The following is a 13,405-nucleotide window of genomic DNA, read 5'->3' as shown; positions in this document are numbered from 1 at the left end:
AAGCGACTGATTCTTGGTTTTTGCTCAGGTCATGATCTCAGTGTTGTGAGATAAAACCCCACATTGGGTGCTGCACTCAGTGCAGAGTCTGCTTGAGATTCTCTGCCTCTCGCTCTGCCCCTCCCCTTGCTCACACTTTCTCTCTTTTTTCTCAAATAAATAAATTCCTTAAAATTTGTTGAAAATATCTTCACAAATTAGGAAACTTGCTTTGTTTCCTTCTTTAAGCAAGACTAATAAATACTCTATAGTAAATATTCAGTGACTAAGAGATCTGTCACTAAGGTTTTCCAATTCCCCTTTCCTGGCTGTTCTGAATGGTTAATCTCCTATCAAAAATAGAGAGGTTTATGGGTAAGACAAATTGCTCTATATTTTTTACAATGAGAACTTATCCAAGGCAGATCTAACTGCAAATATCAATTCCATGTGTATTTGTATTCTGAAGGACCTATCATAGTGACCTATTTTCATACGGGAGACTGAGTTAAGAATACGATTGTTTTTGCAAGGAAATGAAATAAAAACTCCAAGAATGGTATTAGGAGCAATGAATAAATCAAACATTATTTTCTGTAAATACATGTTCATGATACAAGCTTGCTGAAATATGTACATAGTTTAAAATATTTTTTGTATATGTTTAAAGCTATAAGTCCATTGTGCATATATAAATATTATTGATCAGTTCAATCTTTATACTGGTATTATTGGTGGTGAATTATTACTGATGGTTAGTGATGAAAATAAATTTAAAATATAAGTGTTTGTTGAATTCTGTGTAAATCTTTTTCTCAAATACTTTCATTTCACTCATTCAACCACCATATACAATGAACACATTCTAGGTGCCAAGAATTTAAAATATAAAGAGAAACAAAATACAGTATATGTTCTCAATGATCTTAGAGGCTAGTGAAAGAGGACAATTAAACAGATCGATGAAATAAAAATAATTTGGAGGTTTAAAAAAATTAAAGTAAATTCAAATGGCAATCACACTGTAATTTTTTTTTTAAAAAAAGAAAGGCAGTGGGATAACACAGGATCATAAAACTAGCTAGTCTTAGTCCCTTCAGACTTTACGTTCCTAGTAATTTTTAGCAACAGCTGAAAAATAAGCCTTCTTAGTCATGGAAAGAATAATGTAGGTGACCTGAAAGAATTCAATAGATTTAAAATCCAACAGTAAGGCTGAAGACATATTTAATCTCATTAATTTATGTTTTTTGTTGTTGCTCATGTATTTATGTCTCCCACACAGGTTTTTGACCAGATATTTTGTCAGACTTGTGGGCAGTTATGAAGGATTTAGAGGTAAACTATTCAGGTTTTCTACCTCAAGTTATCTATATATTTATTTTTAAAGATTTATTTATCTGAGAGAGGGCCCAAGTGAGCAGGAAAAGGGACAGAGGGAGAGAGAGAGAAAATCTCTATTGGACTACTTGCTGAGCATAAAACCCAATCTGGGGCTCAATACAATCCTAATCCGGACCTGAGCCGAAATCAAGAGTCAGACACTTAACTGACTGAGCCACCCAGATGCCCTCTACCTCAAGTTATTTAAAATCTTATACAACTTCAGGCTTATTTTCATAGCATTATAATGTTTAGAAAATGAGAACCAAGCTCATTTGATTTAAGTGGATAGATGAATAGAAAAGTAAACCACAGAATCTTAGAGTCAGTCATCTAGCTGAGAAGCCCTCTTAGAGCTGAAATATCTGTTATAGTAATTCATATTTGTACAGTGCTTCATAAGAAGTTTCAAATACTTTTATCTCATATTATTCCAACAACATTGTGATATTAGTAAAGTGAATATTAATTTATAAAGGAGGAGACTAAGACTCTAAAAGATAAAATTGAATTCTTGAAAAAGAAACAGGACTGTGACATGAACTCAGACTTGAGATTCCACTCCAATGCATGTTCTACCACAAAATCCCTTATATGTGATACCTTTTAAATAGTTATATTTCAGATCCCACCCCCAGCATCTCTCTTTCCCTCTCTCCCCTACTTCTTACACATGCACACTCAATTACCAAAAAGTGAAATTTTCACTTTAATTTCACTAAAAAGTGAAGTTCTGAATTATAAGTCTTCATAATGACTCCCACCTTAAAAGAGAACATGTCTTTGTATAATAAGGAACGTTCCTTCCTTTCCTATCCTTGTCCAGAACCAATCAACTAAGCACTAAAATCTATAGAATCCCAGGTCTCTAAACTACCGGTTGATTTCCAGGAGATTATCCTATCCTTTCTTAGAGCCCTCTTTATGTCTCATCTGGATTATTACAGGTTATTTCTACTGCCACAATCTCCGATTGCAACCACTCCACCACAATATCTTTGCTATTATGTAGCTTATATTCAAGAGGTCAGGAGTATGCTTAGCAGAATTCAACTTTCAGGAGCTTCCCAAATTATTCCAAATCCTCTCCTGCTTCTGTTCCTGTACATATATTTTCCTCTGCCCATTCCCTTCTCCATCCATCTAGTTTATACAGAAGTTACCACTTTGAAAGGCTTTTCTGATCCTCCACTCCCCCAAGCTAGGTTGATTAAATGCTTCCTTTCTGTGTTCTTTGAGCTTAATTCTTTCATAACGTTTCCATTATAATAATTTTCTATTTACTTCTTGATTTCTGCCACTAGGCTATGAGCAACTAGAGGACAGGAAGAACTGGGTCATTTATCATCACCTAACACACTATCTGATCCTCACAAAAAATGTTTGCACATTGAATCAATGGCTGAATGAATGAGCTCAGTTCCTATGAGTATTAGTTTCCTAGGGATGCCATAACAAATTATTGCAAATTTGGTGGCTAAATATAAAACAAAACAAAACAGAAATTTATTTCTCACAGTTCTGAAGGCTAGAAGCCCAAAGTCCGTATGTCAGTAAGACCATGCTTTCTTTAAAGGTTCTAGAGGAGGAATCTTTCCTTGCCTTTTCCTGCTTCGGTGGTTACTGGCAATCCTTAATGTTCTGTGACTTGTAGACATGTCACTGTAATCTCTGCCTCTGTAATCACATGACATTCTCCTTGTGCACCTGTGTCCAAATTTCCTTCTTATAAAAATATCAGCTATTGGATTAGGGCCTACCCTAATCCAGTATGACCTCATCTTAAAATGATTATATCTACAAAGACCCTATTTCCAAGATTACATTCACAATTCTCAGTGGATGTGAATTTGGAGGGAATGATATTTAAGCTAGTCTATTAAATTACAACTACAGATAAAAATTTCCTGAAATTTGCCTAAGCAACCTGCCCAATCACATTTGATCTGACATATGGGTCAGAGCCTTATTTATGAAACAGAAATTTACCACAGGATATTACAACTGTTTTTTGCCTTAATTTGTAGAGTTCATTCACTTATGCATCAAACATTTACTGAGTGGCTACAACATGTCAGGCACTCTTCTAATTGCTAGGGATATAGCAGCAAATAAAGCACACAAATATCTCTGCTATTATGAAGCTTATATTCAAGAGGTCAGTAGAGACAGACAATGAACAAAATAAATAAGTAAAACTGTTCATGGTACCAAATTTTGGTAAGTGCAATGGAGAAATACTAAGCAGGTAGTGGGGATAGGAAAGTTGGGTGGAGTGACATGCTATAATGTTCAATGAGGTGGTTATATAAAGCTTCACCCAGAAGGTGATATTTAAGCATCTGAAGGAGGTAAGAGAGGTAGCTTCAAGGATTTTAGAGGATATAGTCTAGGTAGTAGAAATAGAAAAGGCAAAGCCTCTGGGGTAGGAGTATGCTTGAGCTGTTAGAGATACAGCAAGTAGGCCTGGGTGACAAGTACAGAGAGGAGGGGAGATCAGTAAGAGATGGAGTCTCTGGGGTAATGGAGGACAATGGAAAGAACAAGATGTTCTTCCTCTCCCTGATATTAATTAAGTGGTCATTGCAAAACATTCACATTCCTAGTTTCTATAGTAGGAATATTTTGGGTTCTTAAGAAAATAAATTTCACCACATCAAATAGGAGAAAATAATCCTATTTCAAAAAACTAAAAATTCTATGCTCATTAAACATAAGATTCAAACATTTTTAGTGTCCTTCATCTCTCTACCTTGTCATTTAGGAATTTCAAAACAATGTATCTATCTGGATTATAATAAACGAATCTTTACTTTTGATAAATCATCTTTCTATCATTTAAAAAATTTGTTTTCTAGACACCATATGAGTCTAGTTATGAGGCTTGAATTATCTGAAGTTGTCTTGTCAAAATGACCACCAAATTCTTTTCCTTAAACAAGAAGCTGATTTCCTGATTCCCTCAGTCTCATCTAAATTTTCAGGATACAGTTAGATTCTTATTTGGTGCCACCTTATGGGAAGATTTAATAGAGAACTGCCTATTTAATAAAAAGTGAAAATCTGTTTTTTCATACAAAATCCTTTCTCGTGATAACAAACTACTTTAAGAAAACAATGTTCTAAGTACATACATGTTTCATTTAATCATTATATCAATCTTCTGAGATAAGAATTATGATGTCTATTTTGCAGATGAGGAAACAGGCTAAAAGAGGAGTAGTGGTCTATTCAAGGTTATATTCAGTGCCAGAAGAAGATTTGACTATCAAAGCCTTTGCTCTGAAGCTTTGGGCACCAGAGGGAGGAAGGAAGGAAAGAAGACAGGTATTATATAATTAAAATTGTGATATGAACTCAATGCTGAATTTATTGCTCTTTCCATTGCACTATACTGCCTTTTAACATTTTTTTCCAGCTGGTCCTATGGGCAGCACCCCTGAAGACCCAATGGTCAACTCTAATAGGAGACCCAAGCTAATTCATGAGTGACATAAGCATCAGCAAACACCAACTTTACCACTCTCTTCCAACTAGCAGCTTGTGAGAACCCTGAATACAGCACCAGTTGGCATTCCAGACTTCTCAAAGCTGGCTTAGACAGGCAACTATTCCAAGCCTGGAAACTAAACAAGTAGTCAAGGAAAGCAAAAAGGCAAGAAAGGCAGGATTCAGTATGTCAAGCAAATAAAAATAACTGTGTTGTTAAGTTTAACAATAAAATCAGCATCTATCATCTATAAACTATAAATTATAAGATGTAGCTGAGTAGCTATTTATAATTTTCAAGTATATAGGATTAAATAGCAATGCTATAAGAATTTCCAAGCTTGAAAAATCAAGAAGCACCTGCATCGAACTGGTCTTTTCCTGGAAGATAAAAAGATGAGAGAATGACAGGAGTAACAGAAACAAAAACAATAAACAAGATCCATGATAAAAATCTAGAATAAGGAGAAAATTACATTATAAGCCCTACTAAACATCTGGACCATTTCATGGAGATCATCAAGAAAATTTAGAAACAGGCTGAATGTTGAAAGTAGAATAGGGGTGGAGGTTGAGAGAACTTTCACCAACCCTCAAGCCACATTTAAAAAAAAAAATTCTAGAGTACCTTGGTGGCTCAGTGGTTGAGCTGCTGCCTTTAGCTCAGGTTGTGATCCCAGAGTTCCGGGATCTAGTCCTGCATCAAGCTCCCTGCAGGGAGCCTGTGTCTCCTTCTGCCAATGTTTCTGCATTTTTCTGTGTCTCTCTCATGAATAAATAAATAAAATCTTTTTTAAAAAATTCTAAGTAAAATGTGTTGTTAATCATTCAGCTACCCTTATAATGGGAGATTGGGCAGAGGCTATGAACAGGATTCCAGGACAAACTGCATAGGTTTGAAACCTAGTTCTAGGGATCCCTGGGTAGCTCAGTGGTTTAGTGTCTGTCTTTGGCCCAGGGCGTGATCCTGGAGTCCTGGGATTGAGTCCCGCTTCAGGCTCCCTGCATGGAGCTTGCTTCTCCCTCTGCCTGTGTCTCTGCCTCTGTGTGTGTGTGTGTGTGTGTGTGTGTGTGTGTGTATGTCTCATGAATAAATACATAAAAATCTTAAAAAAAAAAATAAAAAGAAACCTAGTCCTACCACTTAAAGAATGTGACCTTAACAAATTATTGAATATCTTCATACCTTAATTTCATTATCTGCAAAGTGGGTAAAAAATTACATTACCTATCTCTTAGTTTTGTTTTGAAGATTAAATAAAATTAATCTCTGTAAAAACACTTATTGCCTGACACATAGGCAGTGCCACATCAGTTTTCGAGATTATTACACTCCTAGAAGCTCTTTTCATATGAATTTCTAGAGACACAACTGCTTGAGGATGTAATAATTGACAGAAGTCAGCTAGGGGGTGGGAAGCAACAGGGGAGGGAAGGAGAATAGCTTTCACATTCATGACAAGAACAGGTTTCATGTTGCTTCTAACTATACTTTATACTCCTTCAAAGATAGGAACATTGTTGTTTAAATTGACAATGCTTCTTCCCTCTGCTTTTGAGTCCTTACTTCTGCCAGTAGGATGTGGGGAAAAGGTAAGCCTGACTGAGCTGTTTGTAGTCGCTGCTTTGATTAGAGGTTCTCCAGGTAAAATTCTTCATGGTCCAGGCTATTTAAACTTAATGAAGAAGAAGAATTATGATCAAATGTTAGCACGAAATATTGCTAGAAAATGTTTTCTAAAATGTGACATAAAGCTTTTATCAAAACCCTTAACAACTGAATCATTCTCTCTGGGTGATGAAATTATGAGTGATTTACATTTTCATCTTTTTATTTTCCTGTGTTTTCAAAAATTGACAATGAACATAAATTTTATGAACAGTAAAAAAAGTTATAATAAATCTTAAAGAGTTGAAAAGGGAAAGATACAAAAAGTTTATTTATGATTAACACAATCATATAAAATAAGCAAATAAAACTGTTTATGAAAAAGTACTAGAAGGAAAAAATATCTACAATTATTTTCTCAATGGACAGTATTGGCCTATCTTTTATTTTTCTTTATTTTCCAAGTTTTCATAATGAACATGTGGTACTTTCATTAGGGTAGTATACTAATTAATTATAATTAAAACAAAACCTCAAGCAGATTAATCTTAGGTGTTTGAAATTCAAGACTCTGTTTGTCTTCTTGCCTGAATGAGGCTTTAAATTTATTGGAAATTTACCTCCTGTTCAAACTATAAATGAGAAGAAGGAGGCAGGAGAGGAAAGAGAGACTGTCATGCAATGATGGAGTGAGAAAAGAAGTTATTTATGATTTCTAGACTCTTCTAGGCTTTCAGCACTGCCCAGCAATCCTTTTTGTTGTCTAGTCAGCTACTTCTCTCACACCCTAACATATTATGAACTTTCATCACTCTCTTCAAGATCCCTTCCCATTCCACTCTCTCTCCACAGAGGACCTTACTTCCTACCTCACTGAGAAAAGAATAGTCATAAAGCACAAACTACCTTATCTCCCATCCCCAGTTTCCATCACAAGCTGATTCATATCTTAAAATCTTAATCCAAGTTTATCTCCTCTCTTTCAGGGAAGAGGAGGTAGGTATTCCTCTTTGTTTCCAAAATCAACTCTTTTTTTATGCTGTGGTCCTATTTTTTGTATCTCCTCTGTGTTATTAGTTTAGTGCTGTCCTCCACTGATTCGTTCCCTCCATATTATCTCTGAGTTCTGTCTCCTCCTCATGTTACTGCTTCATCTTTCTTTTTCTTCTGTTTATTTTGTAGCCCAAAGAAGTTTGACATTGATTTGGGGCCGATATTATTATGCTGCTACCACAGAAGTTATCTTAAAACATAGCTTCTTCAGCTTCCACCTTTAAATTTTGACTCCCATTTCTCTATCTAAAAACACAACTTTTCTTAGCTCCCAAACCATATTCCCAAATATCTCCATCTGGGTATTTCACAGATACTTGTAGTTAATATGCCCAATACCGGACTTAATCCCTCCACTATAGAACTTGCTCCTTCTCCTAAACGTTCTAAAATCCTCAGTGCTATTACCAACTAGACACACATTGTAGAAACTTCTGAGTTATCTCTGCTTCATTCCTCATCTCCTTCATTCAGTCAAAAAATAATCCCCATAATTTCAATTTCCAAAATATTTCTTGGATTCAACTCCTGCTCCTTATATCCACTGTGTTAGTTTAGGTCCTCTCATCTGAAATAACTTCTTGAATAGTCAACAGATCCTTCCTTACTCATTTTTAATGCACTCTTTACATGGTTAATAGAGTTTTCTTTCTAAAGCAGCATGTCACTGATCTATTTAAAAACTTCCAATTGCCCCCTATGGCTCAGAAAAAGTTAAAAGTCTTTACACTACTTATAGGTCCTTCATAGTCTGGTCCTCATGTGTGTTACCAAATTCTTTTCCCTTCTCTTCTCTGATGTACCTTAAGATTTAACAGAACAAACAGGCCATTTATATCCATGTCCTATGGCTTTCCATGTCATAGTTCCTCTGTTTAAAATTATTTATCTACTTTCTTCAGTTGCCAATTTATTCTTACTCTAAACTCATGTTTCTCAAATTTTAATGTGCTTACAATTCAACTGAATGTCTGGTTAAAATCAAATTCTGACTTCATAAGCCTTGGGCTGGCGCTTGGGAAACTGCATTTTCAACAAACTTCTAGGTAATATCTAGGAGTATTACCTAGGATCAAATTGAATGAATTCATATGTGAATAAATAAAGATAGAAATATTATTGAAACTAAATTTTTATGGATGCAATCTTTGTTTTAACACTAATCAAAATACAAATATTTATTGAATATTTATAATTATTATTCATTTTTGTATCAAATTTTATAGCCCAGTGTTTGACTTTTAGTAAAACTATAGAGCACATTTGTTAGATAATTGGTGGCTGACTGGATGCATTGATAGATGAATGGATGGATATATAGAAGGCTGAGTGGGTGGACAAATTCCAAAAATAAAAGGAAAGCTGTAAGACAAACCAGCATGTCTTGCATAATCATTCACACACACACACACAAAAAAAATCAACAAGAAGACCAACAATGTATTTATGACAAATTCAGTGATTTGTCTAAGTTTCATGCTTGAGTATTTAGGACAAAAAATGAGACACAATAACAGAAAGTGAATACAGAATGAACTGGTAAGAGTGGAAAGAGGATAGACACATTGAAAGAACTGGTAATATAACTAGGGAGCATGATGTGTGAGAAAAAATGATTTCTTTAAAGTGAATTCAAGTTCAATACAATGAAGAAAAAAAGATAATACCGTCACTTTTAAGTCCTGAAAATCCTCATCTCATGATGTGAAATTGTGAAAATTTCCCAAGTTGTAATCTATTCCTGTTCCCCTACTGAAAAAATATTTACACCAAAGACTCTTCAGAATTGAGTTACCAACTGAGGACATTGGCTGTGATAGCTAAAAAGCAGGAAGCATTTACATCAGAGTTAAAATTCTTTGGTGAATCTTAAATCTTCTTAGCCAATGTTACATTTAGACATCTTGACTTCTTTCTGAAGCTGCTGAAAAAGACAGAATGGTGCCAAGAAGAAGAGTTACAGGGGGAATGGATTGCAAGTAAAAATCATTCCCAATGCCTGCCTTATCACAGAGGACCAAAGGTAAAGCTAGAAACTGGAATAAAACAGAAAAAGCATCTATGAAATAAGGTTGCTGGGTCATCCTAGTGATAATCAGTTGAGAATATTACCAGAAATCCTGAGGGCAAAAGAAATGATAAGCTAAGCTATAAATAGATATCAACAAAGTTTTAAACAAAGACAATCTGTCTTTTATCTGGAGCTAAGAAAAATAAATTTTAATGAAGAAAAAATTATTATACATATTCCTGTTATAGGTTTAATGGATATTATTTTTATTTTGTTTTTCCATTAATTGTAAAAATACACAATGGTTATCTCTTTAATCATTCAAAGGATATATGAATATCTAAAAACTATTTCATAACTGAATGTCAAAAATCTTTCTGAATAGCTCAAAGGATCACTATCAGGACACATAAAAGCACTGACACAAATCTAGTACTGAAGATGTACCAAAGAATTCGCAAGCATCTTTTGTCTGCTTTGTATAATCCTTTTAGTTACTTTAAGAGATAAGGATTTCAATCTCCATGCACAACTAGAGAGATACCATAGAATATGTCAAATAACATAATCCCTCTGCTCAGAGGTCCCTCCAGTAGCTTCCCATTTCATTCAAGAAAGAAAAAAAAAATCCAAGTCCATGTAGAAGCACTCAAAAACCTACATCATATAGCTCCATATTACTTCTCTGGCCTCCTATGCTACTACTCTGTCCCTCTCTCATACTCCTCTAGCTACACTCATCTATTTCACACACTTAGCAGATATACTCTCAATTCATTTAATACCTATACACATTCTACCCTGAACTACTACTACTTCACTTCTTGCAAGTCTTCAAAAATGTACATCATTACAGAGATGCATCACTTACCACTCATCAATGACATATGCTAAATCCCTATTTTTATTTTTTTGTATTGTATTTATCACTGGTTGGCATGCTCTGTATTTATTTATTTATTTTCAATTCTCCATCCCCTATCCCCCAAAAGGAGTTCAATTCATTGTTATATCCTCAAGGCCTAGAATTGTACCCAGTACATAGTAAAAGTTTAGCAAACATTTACTGCATGACTAACACTAGAGGGTTAAATATGAGGAGACCACCAAGATGGCCTTGTAATATCTGCTTTGTACCTGAATTATTCCCTATAGGAGGAATAGGAAGGTTGCCAGTGAGCAAAGAGTTTCAAGGAGGAGAAACAGCATTTCACATGAAAGAAATGCATGGGAATAATCAGAGAAGCAAACATGATAGAATATTTTTTTAATATTTCATTTATCTATTTGAGAGAGACAGAGCACAAGAGGGTAGACAGGCAGAGGAAGAATGAGAAGCAGACTCCCTACTGGGCAGGGAGCCTGATGTGGGGCTTGATCCCAGGACCTTGGGATCATGACCTGAGCCTAAGGCAGATGCTTAACCAACTGAACCACCCAAGTGCTCCAATAGAATGTGTTTAAATTGTTTAAATCCAGTGGAGCAGGGAAATGCATATTTTAGAAGGTTTCTCATTTAAAGTGAGGTTTTTGTCTTTTTTAGTGACTCCTTCACCAAAGGTTAAAGACATCTGAGGTATTTTAATCTCTCTTTATCATGAAATGTACTTTTCCTCTAGTAATATTCTTGCATTTATATCTACCATGTCTGATGTAACATAGCCACTCAACTTTTACTTTTTTTGGATGGCTGTCTGCATTATTTATCATTATTCATTTTCTTATGTTTGCCTTATTTACATATTTATATTTAAATTTTTCTCTTGTAAACAGCATATAGTTGGGTCTTGTTTTTAATCCAATCTAACAATCTCTGTCTTTTAATTGGAGTCATTAGCCTATTTATACTTAATGTAATTATTAATATGGTTGGGTTTAAGAACACCATTTTGCTATTTGTCTTCTATTTGTACCATCCATGTATCTTTTTAACTTCCTTTCTTAGATTTAAATAATATATATGGTATTTTATTTTATCTCTATATCTGACTATATTACTATAGCCTTTTAAAAAAATTAGTGGTTATTCTAAGAATTATAATATGCCTCCTTAAATTATGACAGTCTATATGGAATTGATATTATATCACTTCACAATAATATACTTCCATTTACCTTCTCTCTTTTGTTTTTATGTATTTTTCTATATGTTTTATAAATCAACAACATGTTGTTATTATTCTTGCTTTAAAGAATCATTGTCAGGGGTGCCTGGTTGGTTCAGTCAATACAGCATGTGACTCTTGATATCAGGTGTGGTCATGAGTTCAAGCCCCATGTTAGGCAGAGAGATTACTGAAAAAAATTAATAAATAAGGAATCAGTTGTCTTTTTTAAAAGATTAAGAAATGAAATAAAATAGTATCTTGTATTTATCCAAATATTTACCATTTTTGGTGCTCTTCATTCTTTTACAGATATCTGAGCTTCTGTCTAGTATCATTTTCCTTCATTTTGAAAAATGTCCTTTAATATTTCTTAAAATGCAGGTGCACTTTAAAGCTGTTCTCTGCCAGGTCTCACCGAGTTTCATCCTGCATTTGTGCATCTTGGTTTTTAGCAAGACTCAGTGGTATTTCCTAAGAAGATTATTGGAGTTCTTCTGTGGGCAGTTGTCTTATTTCTAGTATTTTGCCCTGCAAATTCTAGCCACTTTAGCAGCAAAAAATTCCAATATCACTTTTCTCCACTCTTTAACAATTTTTGCTCTCTCAGACCAAAAGATAAAACTTCCGTCATGTATTTTATTTATTCAGAGATCACAATCCTGTATTATCTGTTATCTAATGCCCCCCAAAGAGTTGCTTTATGACTTTTGTCCAGTTTAATAGTTATTTATAAAACAAAAGTAAGTCTGATGCACATTATTGCATCACTTCAAAACAATGTATCTTTTGATAATTTATATTTTCATCAAAATCTTGGAGTGGAATTCTTTATTTTAATTTATGAAAATGCTCACAAAATAACATAATTGGCAAAAACAGTTATTATCAAACCACCAGTAAGTGATATTTACTTTCAGATCAAAAGCCTGACTTATTTTTTAATTCAAACAAAGGTATTTGATACACCTTTCCATGACAACACTTCACTTCTTCATTCAAAGTAAATGGATGGATGGATAGATAGATAGATGATAGATAGATAGATAGATAGATAGATAGATAGATAGATAGATAGATGATAGATAGATAGATAGATAGATAGATAGATAGAGACACACAGACAGACAAATGGAGCAGTTCCATCAGTGTGTTACCTGGATAAACTAAGTACTAATACCTTCAATATTTCCTACGGATCCTTTCTTTGCTTTTCTCTTACAGTAGCAATTTATTCTTTACAGTAGTAACAGGATAGAAGTAGTGAGGTCATTAAACAGAAGTTGACATTACTTTCACCATCTCACTCTACCATATTTTGACTTCAGAATATGGCAATATGAGACAAAATAATTACCTTGATTTTTCCATAGTTCTACCATTCCTGTCCCCCACCACAGTTTCAGGTCTAGATATTTCTTGTTTTGGGGGAATAAAATGGTAGGAGCAAAACTAGACTAAGCAGAGTCTTTGGAGTAAAACTGACTATCCTCTCATCTGAGATTTTGTTAATCACCCTGTCCTAGGACTGACTTTTCCTAATTGTAGTGTTATACATTTTTTAAATTATTTATTCACTCATTTATTTTTTTTTTTTATTTTACATTCACTAAGCTTTATTTTTCCCCCAAAACAAGTCTGGACTTCCAAATCTGGCACATCAGCATCCTTGCCCTTCAGACCCAGATGGGGAGTCATTTCATAATAAACATCTGTACCCCTCAGGCAGAGCTAGTGGGGAAGGACCTCTCTCTGTTGACCTGCAGGATGTTGTAA

At 34.4% G+C, this 13,405-nt stretch overlaps 1 protein-coding gene across 12 annotated transcripts in view; it reads right to left on the bottom strand.

Moving 5' to 3' along the window:
* Window positions 1-13,405, bottom strand: part of DLG2 (discs large MAGUK scaffold protein 2) — a 1,987,603-nt gene that overhangs the window by 1,603,720 nt on the left and 370,478 nt on the right. The gene's annotated exons all lie outside the window — the stretch shown is intronic.

The sequence above is a fragment of the Canis lupus genome, chromosome 21 (assembly GCF_011100685.1).
Source record: "Canis lupus familiaris isolate Mischka breed German Shepherd chromosome 21, alternate assembly UU_Cfam_GSD_1.0, whole genome shotgun sequence".
Taxonomy (NCBI): Eukaryota; Metazoa; Chordata; class Mammalia; order Carnivora; family Canidae; genus Canis; species Canis lupus.
Note: the sequence above shows the minus strand (reverse complement) of the source record. Positions and strands in the feature narration are given on the sequence as shown.